At 34.9% G+C, this 7,619-nt stretch overlaps 1 long non-coding RNA gene across 3 annotated transcripts; it reads right to left on the reverse strand.

The window, feature by feature from the left end:
* Positions 1-501: 501 nt before the first annotated feature.
* On the reverse strand, positions 502-4,577 carry LOC139843841 (uncharacterized). Of its 3 annotated transcripts, none has more exons than XR_011757723.1 (7): positions 4,238-4,577; positions 3,438-3,539; positions 3,264-3,340; positions 2,369-3,045; positions 1,460-1,643; positions 1,052-1,241; positions 502-768 (listed from the first exon to the last, which is right to left on the reverse strand). It is a non-coding gene; the product is annotated as an uncharacterized lncRNA (long non-coding RNA). The 3 variants fall into 3 exon arrangements; XR_011757722.1 differs by having other exon boundaries at positions 502-756; positions 2,369-3,169; XR_011757721.1 differs by having other exon boundaries at positions 2,369-3,169.
* Between the last annotated feature and the right edge of the window lie 3,042 nt (positions 4,578-7,619).

Below are 7,619 nucleotides of genomic sequence, written 5' to 3' on the forward strand. Positions count from 1 at the left end.
ATATTTGATATGAAAATACATCTTCATATCTTGTTTGATTTGAAAAATATGTATCTCCGAATCTTGTTTGAAAGGTTGGTTGGATATATATTGAGACTATATATATAATGCTTATTGGTCTAATTTTTACATATGAGAGACACAAATTCGCAAAGAGAGGATTATTATTTTGATTAATATAATTTGATTATATTAATTTTTGTTACTTGAGTTCGGACTAGCATCCATTGACGGTCGTTTGAAGTGTAGTGTGGACTATCCAAAGAGACGGTCATACTTTTGATCGTAAGTTTTTTTCTCCGTCTCATTAATTTCTCCAAGAAAGGTATATCGTTTACTCACTTTGTGAATTACATATTTTGACAATTATTAGTGGTGTAACTGGATCTTTGGGATCGTTAATTATGTGCATGTTTTATTAAATTTAAATATATGAATATTTAATTTTGTAAATGGTTTATAAAATAATAACTGATTATTTTTAACTATCCGGTGCGTTAATCTGATTAAAAGTACACACGATTATCCAACAATTTCATGGTTCATTTCAGTAGTGATTATTAAAATGTACAAATATAATTTACATGTCCTAATTTCTAATGGATAATACTAGTAATGAAATGGAACGCGCGTTGCAGCGGTTCCGTTATGTGTGTTATTGGTGTTGTGGTATCTTCGTTTCGAGGGAATAATGTTCTTTTAGTTGTTTGGTTGCCTTCCTGTTGCTGTTTGTTTGGGTAGTGCGCTACTGGCCACCTATAGAAAAAACTGAATAAATAATGAACACCAACATGTTAAAGATTTCAACATGCTTCATAGTAATTTTAAAATCTAATAGAATAGATAAACAATCCATAAATGTTGTAATAAATGGGTAGAAATTGCTAAATATATTTAAAAGGGAGTTTAAACGTATTATAGCGATTGATGCAATTCTGAATATTCAACTTAAAAACCATTAATATCGTGAAAAATAGATAGGTTAATATTGACACTCTACTTATAAGTTAAACATTTAACACGAATCAACTCTGTAAGTGCTTAAAATTACCTCAACATTGAACGTCCAACAATTATAAGTTAAACATTTAACACGAATCGCCTTTTTAAGAATCACCTCTTTAAGTGCTTAAAATTATCTCAACATTGACCGTCCAACAATTGTCACTAAGTACTTCAATGAAAATATCCGGTATAATAGATTATTTTTTGCTTTACACATCTGCAATGTAAGTTTCAGTCTGCAAAAAAAATAAGAAAAAAAGAAAAAGAAAGTTACGATTCTGATTTCTGAATAAGGTAAGCCGCATAGAGATATTAAGATGATATCACTACCCGCATGCACAAGAATTCAAGTAAACAGCTTACACAATCAGCATAATAATACACTAAGAGGAACTTAAACCCTAGAACGTTCTTATGTAAGTGTAAGTATTTTTAGAACTATCTATCTACATACCTGCTTTTGTGTTGGAAGATGTGGGACAATGGTGCTCAAAGAACCCATCTCTGTAGGGTTGTCAAGGCGTGAGAGAGGGAGTTCAGCTTTTGGTAGGCAGCTGCCCTCTCGGCGCTTTGTTGCAACTTCAGTTCAAACCAAACGGTCACTGATTACAATGAGGGAGTCATCTTTTAGTAGGCATCTGCAACGATAAAGAATTTATTAGATTTCCAAATATCTAAAACCTTGTCAAAGTACCTAATTACAATGAAATCAATATTCTCATATTTTACATTTTTATGAAATTTTAAGCTTTTGTCACTAATATCATAAAGGAGTTTGCTACAGAAAATGTGGATTCAATGTTTAGGTTATCTAAGCAAGTAACGGTATTACTTCATTATCTTTGGTAATTTGGAAGGAGTCAAAGTGTCATAATGGGTTGGATTGGGGTTTTAAATATGAGCAATGAATAAAACCTGAAAATGGTTATCAACATACCCGGACCATTGACAATTAACAAATCTACAAATAGAATACGGTTCTCTTAAGAAAACTAACTTGTTAAAGCCTACTAAGATCCAAATGGGCAATAAAAAGAACTATAATTAACCAAATCGAAATTTAGTAAAGGCAGATATACAAAAATATTGGTTTAGGAAATGGGTGAAAGTAAAGCGAACATATTATGACATAGATCGAGTGAGCAAACACCATAGATTCAAGATAATTATAATTGTTGAACCATAACTCGTTAAGTAAATAAAATTTATAAGTTTAGATGGTAAATACCATCACCAACTATACCAAATACAACAGCTCGAATTCGTTCACCAAATAAATCAGACAAATAAAATAGCAGCCCATTCGAAAATGATTACGGAGTAATACATATGAGATAAGATTGAAAACAATAAAAAAACATACCTTTTGCATTTCTACAGATTTCAGGTGACGACAATGAATCCGTAATTGCCCACATTGTAGCGAAAACAATAGTAGTTTAAAGAGAAAAAATGATGCTCAGATCCATGTATAAAATCAAACAAGAAAATATGGGTCGCCATGGCTGCTATCTTAGATTGCCTCGCCAAGATACGAAAGCATTATAATTTATTGTTGTTGGACTGATGTCGCACATATTCATCATCATAGCCTTCGTTTCTAAAACCTTCTCTAGATGAACCTCAGTCGTCATTATCAGAGGGTGTAAATAGCATCATACATTAACATAAGTTGTCTAAAAGGAGAGTTGCCACCATATCCGAGACCTGCAGCCAAACTCCACAGAATGGCTGCCATGCCCGAGGATGGCAGCAGAGAAGCTAAATTCAACCAAAATTTCAACATTTACCTGGGTAAGATAGATAACACTGACCCTGCCTTTCACTATTACTTCAATTAATTTTTTACTTTTGATCTGAATAAACATTCACTAAAAAAGGGATCGCATAGATAAGGAAACATAAGGAGTCGGTGTGGGTTTCACCCGGGTAAAACCCACCAGCCCACAAATTAAAATGGCATCCGTAGTGAATAAAACAACTCACAGTTCAACGAAAATTGCAAGCGAAAACCATCGCTACCGAAAGCCACCAACCGAACTAAAACAACATGAAATGATGGGAAAGGTGTCGGTAAGCAACGTACATACCAGAAAAAGAACATGTAACAACGACGAAGAACAGGCAAGTGTTAACCCTCATTTTTTTCGAAACCCTCATTTTTCTGTTCAATTGCTTCCAGAAATTAGGTTTATTATTATATACAAAGTACTCGAGGAAAGGCTTTGTAATGCATAAATTCGGACAATAAACTATACCTCAATTTCTAATATCACATCCTTATAAACGGACCAAATTGGTAATGGTCTTTCCTTCAGCTGCACGTTCCCGTTACCTTCAAAAAATGTAATAAAAACAACATCACCCATAATATTTAAACATTGGTTCAAATGAGTTGATTTATGAACTGCATAAGAATATATAATTCATACCAGTGCCCGAATCTGAAGCATAAGACATCCTTTGGTATTATCAAGAGGTTGTGCTTGTAAGAGTGTTATGTTATCCACCTCTTTCTGGGATAAGAAAGGAATCTAAGAAAGCATAAGAAATATATGAGTCGACATCATCTTCAACACTGCGTAACCAAATAAATTTTAACCTGGGAGCAAGGTACTAAAAGTTCGATTAAATTTCTCACGTATCCTAAAACTTTAACTTACTATTAGCCAAACGACATATATATTGTAATTAAATTCATAAATTTCGTTTGGCTAATACTTACACCCGATGACTTATATGTAAGAAGGTTTAATCTATTGATCAGAATCTTCTTTAGAAACATTTAAAACTTCATAAAAGTATTTAAGATCTACTGCATGAGTAGAAGATGATAACCAATGAACTTATGAGCATGCAAAGTTTTAAAGTAAAAACTTACACTTTTGTCTGAAGTTGGTTTTTTTACTGCCCATCCATCACAAAAAAATTGAATATATCTATCAAAGTTTTATGGGTCAAAGATGATATTGATATCAATTAGCATTTCTACCTTAATAAGAAGACAACTCAAAAGATTTAGTACATCACCATTTCGTATAAGATATACAATTTATCAATTTTTGTTTCAAGTTAGATTTTTTACTGCCCATCCATCACAAATTTTTTTTAATATATCTATAAAAGCACAAACTAAATAAAACGTGGAGCCAAAAACCTAAAACAATAACACACAGAACATCCAAAAATCTAAATCACCTTTGAGAGACAAACTAAATGAATCAGAAATCACCTTTGAGAGACGAACTTGTATTGGATTGGCACTAATCGCTGTCATGAAATTAAAAACCCTAGGGTTAAATCGCCTGATGATATGAAATCCAAAACAATAATTGACTGAATATCCAAACCCCTAAGATTAGATAATAATCTCGCAGACAAAGAGTCGCAAAATCCAAAACCCTAGTGCTAAATTGAAACCACCGCCACCAGGAAAAGAAACCAGCAGGTGAAATGATGGTTCACAAACGAAATCGGTGAAATTGAGTGTCAATTCGAAGCGTTTGGGACAGAGGCGAAAACGTTTGAGTTACAGGAGAAGCGCACAGAGAAAAGCAGAGGATTGGGAGGGATGAAGGGTGGTGGATTTAGGTTTTTTTTTTTTTATTTTAAATAAGGGGAAGGCGGAATGTCCTTTTGGGTGTAATAGTGAGGGAAACGGCCGGAAATCGGGTACCAATGAGTATATACTAGCCTCTAAGAGTCCGTGCGTTGCACGACAACTCTTAATCAAACAAATTGAAAACGTATAATGTTATATAAATTAACGGTATCATAATAATTTGTTTTGCACAAAAACATAGATTAAAGAATAGCAAAAACCGCTTAATTGTTATACAAACGTAAGTGGCGTAAAGATAAAATACAAATAAATTAGGAAGAAAAAAAAATACTAACCATAAAGAATGACTAAAGATGTTGCAAGACTTCCTTGCAACGACGTTTTTTGTTGAATTCCATAAGTGGTATATATCAACAAATTACATAGCATCATATATAAACTATTACATTTAAAGTAATATATATAAAATCAGGACAAAATACATAGTTATACTAAAATGGGTCATTCAGACCGAAATACAAAAACATGAGGTAATACATAACTAAAAACTAAAGCCACTTTAGTATTAAATAAACCTGCTTTTCAAAAAAAAAAAAAAGTATTAAATAAACCTTGGTTACTAATAGATTGTTGACTACGATTACCTTGTTACATGGAACCTCTTTGAGCTAATTGTCTTGAAGACATAGACGACAGCAACAAATCTTATTCACCAGAACCACCTAACGAAGCAGATGAAGCCGGATTCGACAAAATTTATCTACGCCTTTTTTAGGCGGCATTGTACAAACTTATTTCTTTAAGGAACAACAAATTCAAAAGAAAAACTATACATATGAACACACAATTGATTACTGCAACCTTAAACACCCAAAACATTATATAGCCAACAATTTGAACTTATATATAAAAGTGATAATAAACTTCAATAATAAAACAAATAAGTAAAAAAGAGCAAGAAAAATACCACAAACGATTACTAATTACTAACCTCCAAAATCTGCAATGAGAAAACATATGATAATAATCAGCAACTTTGAGTCGTGAACTGGCGTTAAGAACCAAAAACAAACCTACCTGTGAAATCAATGGAAGCAAACGCAAAAGAAGAAGGTTTATCGGTCATAAACATAAAAAGTAAAGGAGTAAATTATACTCTATTCCTTCATCTGGGTCAGCATCATAAATCCCGTCAAACATAAGTTAGAATCTACTAAAGGAGTGAATTATGTACCTTTAAGAGCTCGTGCGTTACACGACAGCTCAAAATATAGTATTCGAATGCGTTAATATTGGTACAAATTTCTTGTATTATACACTTACACTAAAGAAACAAATCATTAATGAAATTACCTTGTTTTGTCCAAGGCCTTAAGTTAGCCTACTAAGTTATGGTACCAACATTAGCATATAGAGTTTCCCTTAATTTTCCAGGATCTTTGCCAACAACTTACAGTACCTTGTTGTGTTGTGTAATCTTCTGCTAAAACAACTTAAAGTACCAAACCCCAAGTTTTATAACCTGCAACAAAAAAGGGCGTAAAAATATTTAGTTTTCATAACTTAAAAGGTAGATAATTCAACTGACTGCACATGATGATCATAATCTAATAATACTAAAAATTACATGTATCATCTGTCATAACCCGTCCTTAACCATAAGAACGTGTTAGATAACGTATGATTTCATTGCGAGGTATTGACCTCTATATGCGACATTTTTAAAAGAACAACTGCATATATTTTACATTACAAACCATAATTCTTATTTTGATACAAACTTTAGACAAAATAAAGATGATTATCGTTTAGCGATAATCTTAGACTTACAAACTTTACATGTGATGATAACAATACGATTTCTAGCATATTTTACATTACAAATCCTCCGATATGCAGTTTTATTTTTGACACGAATATGCATACTCAAGATCTTGTTTAAATTCAACATGTTGCAGCGGAAGCTTCTAATTATCACCTGAGAATAGACATGTTTAAAACGTCAACATAAAGTTGGTGAGATATAGGTTTAATGCCGGCAGCGATATAAATATAGACCACAAGATTTCATATATAAACATTTTAATAAAAATATTCTAAGTGGTTGAGCACTTGGTAACCATACTTAACATTTAATCACGTCGCATATTCCCTTTATTATGAAATCTTACTACACCGTACCAAGTGTAGTCACAAAACGAAGTACTGTGCAACCGTTGAATACTGTTCGTCCAGTCCGGTTGGGGTTGTCAGGCCCGATAGATCTATCAACAGGATTCGCGTTTACAATACCGCTGTAAATAGTAGTTACCAAGCTACAGGGAAGTATGCCAGTGGTACATGTAACAGACTCGTCCCACATCGGTGGGAGAGGAAAACAAAGCACTCCTTATAAGGGTGTGGATACCTCTTCTAGTAAGACGCGTTTAAAGCCGTGCGGGTAGGTGCGATCCGGGGCAAGTTGGCCTGTCGGTGATCGGCCTGTGGCCCAGAGCGGACAGTATCATACCAGTTGTGTTGCGCACTCTGTGATGACGCGTTTTGAGGGTGTTTACCCGAGAAGCAAATCCGTGAGGTAGAAGTGCGATCCGGGGTTGTACTCGTGCGCGGGTAGCCCGTCGGTGATCGGCTTGTGTCCAAAGCGGACAATATCATACTACGGGCTGATGGTGATGTTACTTATGGTATCAGAGCTGGGGCCCGCATCGATGTGCACTGCGGGGACGCAGTGTCCCGAAGGGGGGGAGAGTTGTAACAGACTCGTCCCACATCGGTGGGAGAGGAAAACAAAGCACTCCTTATAAGGGTGTGGATACCTCTTCTGGTAAGACGCGTTTAAAGCCGTGCGGGTAGGTGCGATCCGGGGCAAGTTGGCCTGTCGGTGATCGGCCTGTGGCCCAGAGCGGACAGTATCATACCAGTTGTGCTGCGCACTCTGTGATGACGCGTTTTGAGGGTGTTTACCCGAGAAGCAAATCCGTGAGGTAGAAGTGCGATCCGGGGTTGTACTCGTGCGCGGGTAGCCCGTCGGTGATCGGCTTGTGTCCAAAGC

Source organism: Rutidosis leptorrhynchoides, chromosome 4 (assembly GCF_046630445.1).
Source record: "Rutidosis leptorrhynchoides isolate AG116_Rl617_1_P2 chromosome 4, CSIRO_AGI_Rlap_v1, whole genome shotgun sequence".
NCBI lineage: Eukaryota > Viridiplantae > Streptophyta > Magnoliopsida > Asterales > Asteraceae > Rutidosis > Rutidosis leptorrhynchoides.